At 30.3% G+C, this 13,235-nt stretch overlaps 1 protein-coding gene across 2 annotated transcripts in view; it reads left to right on the plus strand.

Moving 5' to 3' along the window:
* The first annotated feature begins 477 nt into the window (after positions 1–477).
* The window catches only part of aop (ETS variant transcription factor anterior open), a 125,653-nt gene continuing 112,895 nt past the window's right edge, over positions 478–13,235 (plus strand). The window contains exon 1 of one of the 2 annotated variants that reach the window (XM_012282128.2): positions 478–602. The gene's annotated coding sequence lies outside the window, so the exon portion shown is untranslated. Of the gene's footprint in view, positions 603–10,362; positions 10,382–13,235 lie in introns of those variants that run through there. The other variant, XM_076534653.1, reaches the window with a different exon arrangement.

The raw sequence follows: 13,235 nt of genomic DNA on the forward strand, positions 1-13,235 counted from the left end.
TATTTTGTCATTTCACTGTGCCACATTCATCCATATTTTGCAATGAATAGTTCAACGTCCCTTTATAAGTTATTCGTAACAATCATTTCTGTAATATATACTCTTCAAGTATATTTTATACAGTATTTTAATATATGTCTATTTTTCAACTTTTCAACGTTGTAAAATCCATTAAAAGACTTCGAGAGTCAATATTAGTGATACGCAGAAAATTTACGATAAATAGAATTCAAATTATTAGAGGTTGACGTGAAGTTCAATTTATTTGATTTAAATTTCCCGCGCGTCTATGCAAACAATTTCGGAACCGTCTTCCGGTCAAAGGTGTGCGGACTGTCACCTCGTGTTGCATTGTTCGGTACGCCGATACGATTTTGTACGGTATACGATTTCAAAGAAAGTAACTTCTAGTTGCTTAGTTATTGCGTAGTTATTGCGAGATTGTTCGTTATTGTTAGTGTATATTTATTTGTGCAGTGAATACGTGGATTTCGAGATTAATATTTCGTGTCGAAAAGACTCAGTGTGCAGTGGACGGAATGATCAGTGAACGAGTTTATCAAGCTTAACCGATTGATGTATCGCTATGAGGAAGAGATGAGGTACGTAACACGAAAGATTAATTTATTAAGTTTGATGACGCATTATTTATAGCGGAATATGTGACTTTATCTGTGGATTAGTTCTTTTCGATTGTGACGGTGTGTACTGTGAATTGATATGTCGTAATACTGTTTATACGTGTTGTTGAAAATCTAATTTATATTATGTAATATCTGTCATATGATTAATGCAATTTATTTTAACGTCTGAATCGGTAATTCTCAGTTATTGTAGATTATTTTAGGATATTTTGATATTTATGTAGGTTATTTTAATGTGTTATAGGTTATTCGAGGTTATAATTGATGCTTAAATATTTTACGTTATTTCGATATGTTTCGGTTAAATTCGGTTACAAATTCGGTTACAAATTAGAAATCAGAAATATTACTCAATGTCGGCTGTTAGGATTACTGTTAAAATTAATAATTTTAACAAATATTTTATATTAAATGTAAACAGAAAATTTCTCATGAATATTTTACTTGGAGAAAATATTGTAAGAAAATTGAGTGTCAACTGTTTCAAATAAAGGTCCTCCTTATTTATTAATCTTAGCAGAATATGGTAATACATATTTTTAGGTTATAAGCAAGTGCTTTATAGAAGTATTTATGCACAACACTTATGTATTTGAACTTGTATGTTATTATACAAGTTATATTATACAAGCATATTATTACACACAAAATATTGTGTAACATAACATAATAATATAGTGTCAAAATATAATAAAAGATATGACAGTGTAACAAAATATGATATAAAATTAAATATTGTAAAATATAAGAAATAAAGGGGTAAAGAGCCGCCATTTTTGTTTTCAAAATGGCGTATTTCATTTTTCCAGAATACAAGCTAGAAATATAAATTAGTTACAAGATAGAAATATAAAATTAAATTATCATTGCCTGACTTGTTTGTATATTAATTTTAGGAAAATTTCTAAACTTGCCAATTTTAAAATTATTAACTAATTATTATTATAACTTATTAAAATTATTATTTTAAATTAATTATAATTAAAATTATTATTAAATTAAATGTATAATTAAAATTATTCTTATAATATTAGTTAATAATCCTTATATATAAATTATTATTATGATTATAATAATAATAAGTATTATTAACTAATATTGTAAGAATTATTATATGTCTTATATAATTTTAAAAATTATTAACTAATATAAATTACAAATAATCTGTAAAGTTTCCGAAATATTTCCACGAAAGATATTTAAATTTCTGCTCATTCAAAGTAAATAAATTTTATCAGCGAATCGATTGATTAGATTTGCATAAAATTAAACTTTATTCCGCGGTACAGTTAATTCCGAACGAAAGGATCGATTCGACATTGCAGTATCGATAGACGGAATACGTGTCGTGCAGAGTTTCGAAAGGCACACGAAACACAGAAATAGAACGTTACACGGTATAACAGAGGATCAAGTTATTTTTCCGACGATGGGTGAAGGCAGAGCAATCGAGAGGCTCGAATGCCTTGATGCCTTAATGCCTCGATGCAAGTACGTAACGGCTCCTTGTGACTTCTTTGGCTTCCGAGACAAACGAGGGTCGCCGAAGACCCGGAAGTTCGTTCGACTCGGCGCATTAGCTCCTCGTCTGCCATCGTATTACGTGCCTTTTAGACCCATAGAAACTCGCCTCTGGTACCCGGAACTACATGTTGACGAACGAACGATTCAATCGGATAATATTAGACACTTGCAATTAGACTGATCCACCGTTAACGAGAATCTCATATTCCTAACAAGCCAATACGTACATTTTAATCCCCTTGAGAAGACATTTCATATAATTCTATTTTATCGCTGTTCATTTTCCGTTAGACGCTTCGGTAGACAGCCTAATGAAAATTAATGCGAAACGGAATATTCCACGAGGAAATGTTCGTACAAGGAACGAAAAGAAGCATCGATAGGTGATTTGACCTTCCTCTGGACGAGAGGTGATCTGGGATCGCGCCCTCCGTTCGAGATACGGTTATGTGGAGGAGAGCGATAACGGAACGTCCTCTTCCTCTTCTTCTTCTTCCTCTTCGTCTTCTTCTTTCTTGACCGTCCTCGAGCGGCACTCGACGCTGTTCTCCGCTAACCGCTTTCGGTGATGTGCACAGACAAGACTCTTAAAAGAAACTAGAGTTACAGCTACGGGTGCAAATCTAACTTCGGGCAAGTTCTGAGAGTACGTTGGCTGACAGTGATGGTATTGAATGCTTATTTGTGGATGTTGCGAGTTGATTAGTTTGAGGTTTCGGGATATAGAGATGTGGAAGTCTAGGGATTTTTAGATGGAGAAATTTGGGGTTGTAGGGTTATAGATATTTGGGGACATTTCTTGGGTATATTAGGTTACATCTAGGGACATTAAATGGGTATGGATATCTAGGGATATTGGTATCTAGAGATTTGGGTATTTAGGAATATAGGAATCTAGATATATGGATATAGTGGAATGTGGAAATCTAGGGAGTTTGACATCCAGAAATTTGGAAATGTAGGATTTTAAGAATATAGGTATCTGGGAATTTTGTGATTGGATAATGTTGAGATTTGGGGATCTAGGGATATAAGTATATAGGGATATAGGCACTTAGGGAGTTTTAAATTTGAGGATGTAGAATTTTATAAATAATAATGTATTTGACAAGTTTCAAATTTGATGAGTTTCTGATTTGAAGATAAATCAATATGAGAATCTAGGGATACAGGTGTCTAGGGATGTGGGAATCTAGGGAATTTTCCATTTATAAACTTGAAGATATAAAATTTTGTAAATAGAGGTATTTGGTGAATTTTAAATTTGATAATTTTGATATTTGGAGATAAATGAATATGAAAATCTAGGGATACAGGTGTCTAGGGATGTGGGAATCTAGGGAATTTTCCATTTATAAACTTGAAGATATAAAATTTTGTGAATAGAGGTATTTGGTGAATTTTAAATTTGATAATTTTGATATTTGGAGATAAATGAATATGAAAACCTAGGGATACAGGTGTCTAGGGATGTGGGAATCTAGGGAATTTTCAATTTATAAACTTGAAGATATAAAATTTTGTGAATAGAGGTATCTGGTAAATTTTAAATTTGATAATATTAATATTTGGAGATATATAAATATGAAAATCTAGGGATATGGGAATCTAGAGATATAGGTATAGTGGAATATGTGAATCTAGGGATATTAATATCTTAGAATATGATAACCTAGAAATTTGGAGATGCAGAATTTGTAATGTATAGGCACTTAGGAAACTTGAAATTTGATGACTGGGATCTAGGGATATGGAGATTTAGGGATATAGAGATCTAGGGACATGGTAATCTAGGGATACGGTGCTTTGGAAATATGGGAATCTAGGGAGTTGAAGATTGACAAATTCAGAGATTTCAAATTTTACAAACTGTATTTGATGAATTTATATATTATGAGTTTGAGAATTGGGGAATTAGAGATTTGGTGATTTAGGGAAATATAAATATAAAGACAAGAGAATCTATGGATAAATTAATCTACTATTGCAATCTTGATATTTGAAAATCAATAAACTTAAAAATATAAGAATTTGAAAATATTACAAAAAAATATATTTCTCCATAAACAATGTTCAGACATCTGCCTTCAAGTGAGCCACCCTAGCAGTTCTGAAATATCTTAAACAGTGTCATTGCGTTATACAAAATAGTTATAAACCGAAGATCTGCAATGATTAATTAGAATATCAGTGAGCACCCTGACCACATGCAGAAAACGGGATAAAAGGAGGAAGAGAAGCACGTTCAAGAGTTGGACGTCGCTGGCAAAGTATGAACGGCCATTTCGAAATGCTTAGGAGCGAAATGATCAAAGTTGTGTCCAGTGAATCGACGAGGACTAATCCACACGGAACTCCAGCGTCGCGTGTCGAGCGCTCATTACCACCACCGGAAGTTGTCATCGGCTCGATCGAATACCTCGCTCGTGAGCAACCGGCTAAGCGAGCAGAGCAAACCTGCCCATTAACTAATTATCGATTAACCGACGCTTTCAGTGCCGTACGTCGACTCCGGCATCTACGGTACATCCAGATTCTTTTGTCCATCGAGTTTATTTGGAACGAACCGATCGTATCTAGGACTCAATTATAAATCCGATTTATATGAGCGTCCGAGTCATCGTCTCCGCTCGTAGATCGTGCGATAACGCGATCTTGAAAAATTATTTAATGTTAGATCTTGGCTGACAGGACTTTGATAAATTTTACTTAGTTACATTATACATTATTTCAATCGAGTGTTTAGTGCGTATTTTATGGAATGTAATTGGTAGTTGACTTCGTAGTCAGTGATTTTAGCTTATGGCAGGATGTATGAGTGAGTTTTTATTGTGTTAAATTGGTCTCAGGAGGAAATTCAATTAAAATTAATGTAGAGGATTGATAGATTTATTTGTTCTGTGAATATTTTGTAAATAAAATTTATTAGAGATTATATTGATTTTTGTTATTTATCGGGTTGTTAGGATGAACGTGATAGTAATAATGAAGAGGTTATAGTGTACGAAAACATATATTGGGTACATATTTTATGTAATATATTTACAATGAGAGGTTAAATCATCTATAATTAAAGAAGATGATTTGTGTAGCTCTCTGTATATTATTTTTGGTATTATAGGGCAGAATATATCGTAAAATATTTAAATATATCATATAATGTGTGGAAAATGTTCTCTTGACTAGATATACGTAGTGCGCATGCGTACAGTACGTACAGCGCATGCGCACAGAAGACTGCGCATGCGCATTAAAAACACATTATTCCGAGAAAACAATCCTTTATTTTCTTCTTCCGTAAATAATTTAATTAATAACTAAACGATATTTTAAACTTAAGAAACCAGAATTAGACTTGCAACAATTTTCTGGCGTTTCAAGTAAATTAATATAATTGTTATTTTAGAAAATATAATAATTCGAATATGTGAAAGTAAAGCGTTCTATTAATTCATTCTTCACGAGAACAATGTTTGAGTGACTCAAACGAAACTCATAGACTACCATAGCTAATTAAAATACATTCTTAATATCCTTTTTTATATTCTTTTTAATTTAATAATTACATTTTCGTAGTCTATACTGATTCAAACCGAAAAAGATCGTTTACTTAAAACATGACAATGGTAATCCTTACACAATGGCGGTAAAATTCAAATTTATTTGTACAAATAGTAATTTTCTTAACAAAATTTTGAAAGTTGCAACACAGATAACGATATCGATTTAGTACGAAACAGGAGGTAGCTGTACGATCCGTACCGGAAGTTAGAGAATATTGTAAGACAAAGGTTCCATTGATCTTCTGGGATTTTTATAACCTACCGCATGTAAGAATCTTTTCAGAGGTCGATGTGATTCAGAGGAGAGATGGAATTCGATCTTTGGGGTGAACCAAAGGATACACGTGGGAACACGAAACATCAGGAACTTTGTTTGGCACTTAAGCTGTTCCTCTACTTTCTTCACCACTTTTTCGATCATATTTTTTTGCAAAATTCAATTTATGGGAAGGAGGGGGTGAAGTTGCTGGGAAATCAAGTACTTTTTCATATTTAGAACTTTAGAAGCTTGGAAATTCGGAAATTTCGAAATTTGGAACTTCAGAAGGTTAATAATACTGTAATAAACATGCAATATAACAAAATTTTTAAAAACATGCAATTTAACAAAATTTTAATAAACATGCAATATAACAAAATTTTTAAAAACGTGCAATATAACACATTTTTAAAAACATGCAATATAACAACATTTTTAAAAACTTGCAATACAACAAAATTTTTAAAAGAATGCAATATAACAAAATTTTTAAAAACATGCAATATAACAACATTTTTAAAAACATGCAATACAACATTTTTAAAAATTCGCAATACAACAAAATTTTCAAAAGAATGCAATATAACAAAATTTTTAAAAACATGCAATATAACAAAATTTTAATAAATATGCAATATAACAAAATTTTAATAAACTTGCAATACAATAAAATTTTCAAAAGAATGCAATATAACAAAATTTTAATAAATATGCAATATAACAAAATTTTAATAAACTTGCAATACAATAAAATTTTCAAAAGAATGCAATATAACAAAATTTTAATAAATATGCAATATAACAAAATTTTAATAAACTTGCAATACAATAAAATTTTCAAAAGAATGCAATATAACAAAATTTTTAAAAACATGCAATATAACAAAATTTGAATAAATATGCAATTTAACAAAATTTTAATAAACATGCAATATAACAAAATTTCTAAAAACTTGCAATATGACCAAATTTTAATAAATATGCAATATAACAAAATTTTTAAAAACATGCAATATAACAAACGGGTATTATCTTGAATCGAGAAAATAAAATAGTTCCGCAAGATACAGACTATTAACAGTGACCTTGAACGCCAACATTCGCGAACATCGTACTGCGATATACCGCGAGTGATCCTCGCTGGACGATCACCGGCAATATCTCGTGTTTCCGAACTATTTTATTTCCCCGATCGAAAACGAAATCTACGTCATAATTTTCTTACGTAACTTTCTCAAGATCTGCTCTATCACGCGTCATAATTACGTTTTGCCTCGTACTCTTAATTCTTAAAGCAAACTAAAAAACATCCCAAAAAATTCGAACGACCGGTGTTTCTCGCTAGAACATTACGTAAACGTATTTAAATACTCATAACACTACAAAAATATACATCGTTACATTCATAAGGGTGTACACAAACATTCTCCGCAAATGCACTTTAACGTTCATACTTAAACCATGAAAAATGATTACCTTTGAAAATTCAATTCGTTTCGAAATTAAATCTCTCAAAAAGCGAGCAGCGTGAAGGCAGTTTACAGATTCGTCATTCATAACCGAAAATTGACAACGCACTTAAACTCATTATCGCGAGATAAAATATGTGTCGTGATCAATCAATATGCATTCAAGTTCCACGATGAAGAAAATGAAAGAAGAGAAGTTGGACACGCCCTCCTCGTTTCTCACGAAGGAAAAGGGCGAGGCTCTTCCTTGATCGAGCCCACCTCGTTTTCGATAATCACCAAGATCCTTAAGAGAATGACCTCTTCTTTTATTGCTTTATCTTTTTCCAGCGATGAAAGTGGAACGGACGTATCCACGATGGATTTTTCCAAAGTTGTTTTTTACATTTCTACAGGCGCGAGATCAAAATCGTAAGACAGAGCTAACCTACAAAGTAGGTTAATACCTAATTGCGTTTAATTGCCGGTTTCTCGGCATTGGTTCGCTCGCAATTAACGGAGGTTTCCTTTGAGGCTCCCTTTGAGTCTTTTCAAACAGATTCAGTTTCTTTGCGTGGAAAAAGGCAAACATTTTAAATGCCGTACAGAATTTATAAAGCTCTTTGCAAACTTCGCGTTGCGCGCTTGCAAATTCGTTGAATATCAATTTAATTTCACTACGGTTTGAACTTCTTTTTTAGACTGCGGGTTTCGATTGATATGATGTTTCGAGAGATGTTTTGGTTTAACTGAGATCAGTGTTTTGGGGTTGGAAAAGAAATGTGGAATTATATTTCAAGTTTTAACGCGGTGGTTGAATAAATTTATTGTAGGAACGTTTGTAGAGATGGAGATTTAATATCCATGTGTGTAAATTTAATTACTGAAAATAATTTAAAAATTTAACATTTATGTATGTGTCAAAGAGGAGAGTTGAAAATTAAAAAAATAGTACAGAAACTTGAAAAATGTATTATTTTGAAATTTTAAAGTTAGTAGGATTTCAACTTTAAAAACTTCAAATTACAAAATGACAAAATTATGAAGGTACTAAATTACCAAATTGTCAAATTATTCAATTACCAAGTTACTAAATTGTCAAATTACTCAATTAGCGAATTACCAAATTGTCAAATTAGTCAATTATTGAATTAGCACATTTCCAAATTTCCAGATTATTGGAAAATTCCTTAAGTTTTCAAAATTTGTCAAGTCCTTACATCTCCAAAAATTTCACAAATTCTCGAATTTACATATTTTTAAATCTCTAGGACCTTTGTTTCCTAAGTTTCAAAATCCTCAAACTTAAATATCTCTAAAGTTGTCAAATCATCTACAAAAATTATAAACAAAATCATCTTACAATTGTCTTAAAAAAATAGAAAGAAAATCACTTAAAAATTGTTTGTAAAATCATAAAAAATCATCTTAAAATAATCTACATAAGTAGTATAAAAATCATCTTAAAATAATCTGCAAAGATAATACAAAAATTATCTTAAAATCTTGCATAAAAAATTCTGAAGACAGTCATCCTCAAATCGTCTGTAAAGAACATAAAAAATCATCTTATAATAATCTATAAACATGCTATAAAATTCATCTTAAAATCTTGCATAAACATAAAGAAAAATCAGCTTAAAATTGTCTATAACAATTATATAGAAAATAATCTGAAAATCATCTACACAAAATATAAAGAAAATCATCTTAGAATCATCTATACATGAAAAAAGTTATCTTAAACTCATCTATAAAAATAATAAAGAAAATCACCTTAAATCATTTACAAAGAATATGAAGAAATTAATCTTAAAATCATCTGCAAAGTATACTAAAAATAATCTTAAAATTATCTGTGAAAAATCTGAACAAATCACCTTAGAATCATCTATAAAAATTGCAAGGAAAATAATCTAAAAATCATCTATATATAATACGAAGAAAATTATCTTAAACTCATCTATACAAATAATAAAGGAAATAGCCTTAAAATCATCTGCAAAGAATATAAAGAAATTTGTCTTAAAATCGCCTGCAAAGTATATTAAAAATAATCTTAAAATTATCTATGAAATATATGAAGAAAATCATCTTTAAAAAAAAGAATAAATAAAATCATCACTTCACTAAAAATTGCAGAAGAGAACATTCGAAAATCATCTGAAAATCATCATAAAAATATTTAACAAATCATCTTAAAATCACAAAATAATATAAATAAAATTACCTTAAAACCATGAATAGAAAATATAAAAAAAACTGTATTAAAATTTATGAAGCTTTAACCTATAAAGAATAAAAAAAAAATTCTTGAAAACGATGCAAATTTTCTAAATAGCCGTCAAAACCGCACAGTGAAACCAAAACCGAACCGTGTGAGATAAAAAATAGAAAAATAACGATTGCAAACAGCACAGTCGATATTTAGGGATGAACCTTTTGAACGTCGAAGACGTCGAAGCCGGCGAAGAACGCTCTTCGCCTCGGTTTAACACCGAACCTCTAATTGAGATCATTTCAATTCGGTTTGCGTCAATCTACGCGAACCGAAGAAGTTTTGTCCGTCGGCGAGCGTTACGAAGCCGTTTGTCGCGCGTTGGAAACGGCGAAAAGATCGACGACTCGCAACGGTGATTCCGCGGGGATTCACCTGTGCGAACGAATCATAATCGCGGGCCGTACGCGAACTATAATCGACTTGCGCTAACAGAAATCGTTTCTTACGGGACGAGTTTTATCTCGACACGTTCAAATGACCCTACTGTAGCATTAATTCAGGCAATTTGCAACGTGGTCCTCGCTCGGTCACTCTCGTTACATTCTTTTCGTATCTTCCCATCGTGTTCCTGTCTCTCTTGTCGTACGTCTCTGCTCTTCCCTGCTCTTCGTCTGCTTCCGTCAGCTCGTTTCCTTCGGCACTTTCCACGACAAAATTTGACGGTAACTAACACTTAAAAATGTTTAAACATTTTATCAATTATATCATTAATAATATTATTCCCTCTGTGCTATAATAATAGTAGTAAATATTTAGAGAAGAATTGACAGCTGTAAGTCATTTGTATTGACACATTTCAATTTGTAGGTTAACCTTACTAATTATAACTATTTTTTTCAACTGTTGATCAAAATCAATTATTTTGTTTCAGTTGAATATTAACCCAGTGTAAAATGAAAAGAAAAGAGTTATTGTACTGGAGAATGATGGCAATGATTTTAAATTCATGCATGTAGGTTAAAGAGAAGATATGTAATCAAGGAAACAAGTTTAACATGAAAAAACAGAATTATTGAAAAATTCAGAAAGTATTTGAACACTCAAAATAAAAGTTGGGAATAATATTTTTAATTTATTGTGTAATGTAATCTAGTTTTTTAAACGTTGAGTATTTATTTTTTAAACAAAAGTCATTTTTAAAATGTCTGTATTTATTTTCTTTTGCTATTATTATGGACTAATTAAATTCAACTGCTACTATTATTATTAGACAGAGGGAATATTTAGTTACGGTTCAAGAATTATGTATTGCACTTTTATTGTGGCTGAATAAGTTGACGATTGAGAGGTCTTTATGTTAAATGTTTAATATTAATAAAAGTTTGTTGAAACATTTGTATCTATGAATTAAAGAATTGTTATTTTTTTTTAAGCTAAGTTTATATGCTATTTAATATGTGGAATATTTTGGATCTTAGTTTAAAAAATATATTTGTAAATTGTAACAAATGTTAAATAGAAAATGTAAGTAAATATAAAGTATGACGCTTAAATAGGAAATGTAACTAAATATAAATTTTAACAACGCTTAAATTGTAAATATAACTAAATATAAATTATAATAAAGCTTAAATATGAAATGTAAATGTAAACATAATCAAATATAATTTATAATAACTGTCAAATAGCAAATGTGACTGAATAAAAATTATAGCAAATATGAAATAGCAAATGTAACCAAATATATATTATAACAAATCTTGAATAGAAATTATAACCAAATTTAAATTATAATAAAATTTATGTAGTAAATATAACCACATATAAATTTTAAAAAATCTTGAATAGAAATTATAACCAAATTTAAATTATAACAAACCTTATGTAGTAAATATAACCAAATATAAATTGTAACAAATCTTATGTAGTAAATGTAACCAAATATAAATTATGATAAATCTTAAATAGAAAATATAACCAAATTTAAATTATGACTAACCTTAATTAATAAATATAACCAAATATGAATTATAACAAACCTTAAATAGCAAATATGACTAAATATAAATTTTGCTAAACCCTACACAGCAAACGTAACTAAACACAAATTACAACAAATTTTAAATAGCAAACCTAACCAAATACAAAAAATCTAAAATCTTTCACAGAAAATATTAAAACCTACAAACAAAATTTTAAAAAGCTTCCATTCCCAGCCAAATGACGTTCTAAAAAAGAGCAAATAAACCATCGTTACTAAAATTACTAATATTTCCGCACATTTTTAATCATTTTTTTCGTCGAACCATCGAAAAAAGGATAGCGTTGACACCAATCCAGAGCCTAAGGTGACTCCAGCAATGAGTATAATCATCCTCAGTCCGGCTGCTTGCATGGTAAATCAAGGGAGGATCACATGTAAAATGCCGGACAACCAGAAATTTGCTCGGTTTATTTACTCCTGGAAAAAGGAAGAACGAGGATCTCATTGAAGGTCGAGACAAAGGAAGAGTTTGTTGCATGTTGCTCGGCCCTCTCGTAATTTTGTCCTTGCAAAACAGGAAGCGCTGTACAAAAGGTAGTGTGTGGCGCCGCTGTTTTTCTTTCAGACGGTATCCAAATTAAGGGTTTCTTTGTGGCTGCTTCGCGAGAAAAGTATATTTTGTAACGAGAAAGAAAAACAAACGGAGAGAGGGAGACAGAGAGAGAGAACGCGAAAGCAAAAAGATATCATCCGAGGAGGCTCGCAAAAACTGACCACCATCTAGATGTTGTTACCGATCAGCTTCATCATTCTCTTGTATTGGTCGCGTACACTGTCTGCCATAAGTATTGTCATAAAACTTTTCAAATTTTCATTTATACGATGCTTTATTTTAGATAAAATTCTGGTATTGTGCATTTCAGTGTGAACGCTATATATGAGGACGATAGATAAGTGAACGCTGTGTATGTGACCGCTAGATATGTGAACGTTATGTATGTGACCGCTGTATACATAACCCACTCTTTTACCGTCGAACGTTCTTGTTACAACTTTTTGATAAAGTTTTTGAGACTCTATGTTGTGACATATTTTTATTTTTATGAATGAAATTTGTTATTTAGTTATTACTAGATTATTATAATATCTAATTATTACTGTATGGAGATTACTACATGATTATATTATTTAATAATTGCTACATGGTAATGTTATCTAGTAATTTTTATACAGTCATATTATTTAATAATTATTGTAATGATATTAGAATACAATAATATTATTTAATAATTACTATATAGTAATGCTATCTAGTCATTTTTGTACAGTCATATTATTTAATAATTCTTGTAATGATATTAGAATACAATAATATTATTTAATAATTATTATATAGTAATGTTATCTAGTCATTTTTACACAGTCACATTATTTAATGATTACTATATGGTAATGTTATCTAGTAATTTTTATACAGTCATATTATTTAATAATTATTGTAATGACATTACAACACAATAATATTATTTAATAATTACTATATAGTAATGTTATCTGGTAATTATTATACAGTCATATTATTAAATAATTAC

Source organism: Megachile rotundata, chromosome 8 (genome assembly GCF_050947335.1).
Source record: "Megachile rotundata isolate GNS110a chromosome 8, iyMegRotu1, whole genome shotgun sequence".
NCBI lineage: Eukaryota > Metazoa > Arthropoda > Insecta > Hymenoptera > Megachilidae > Megachile > Megachile rotundata.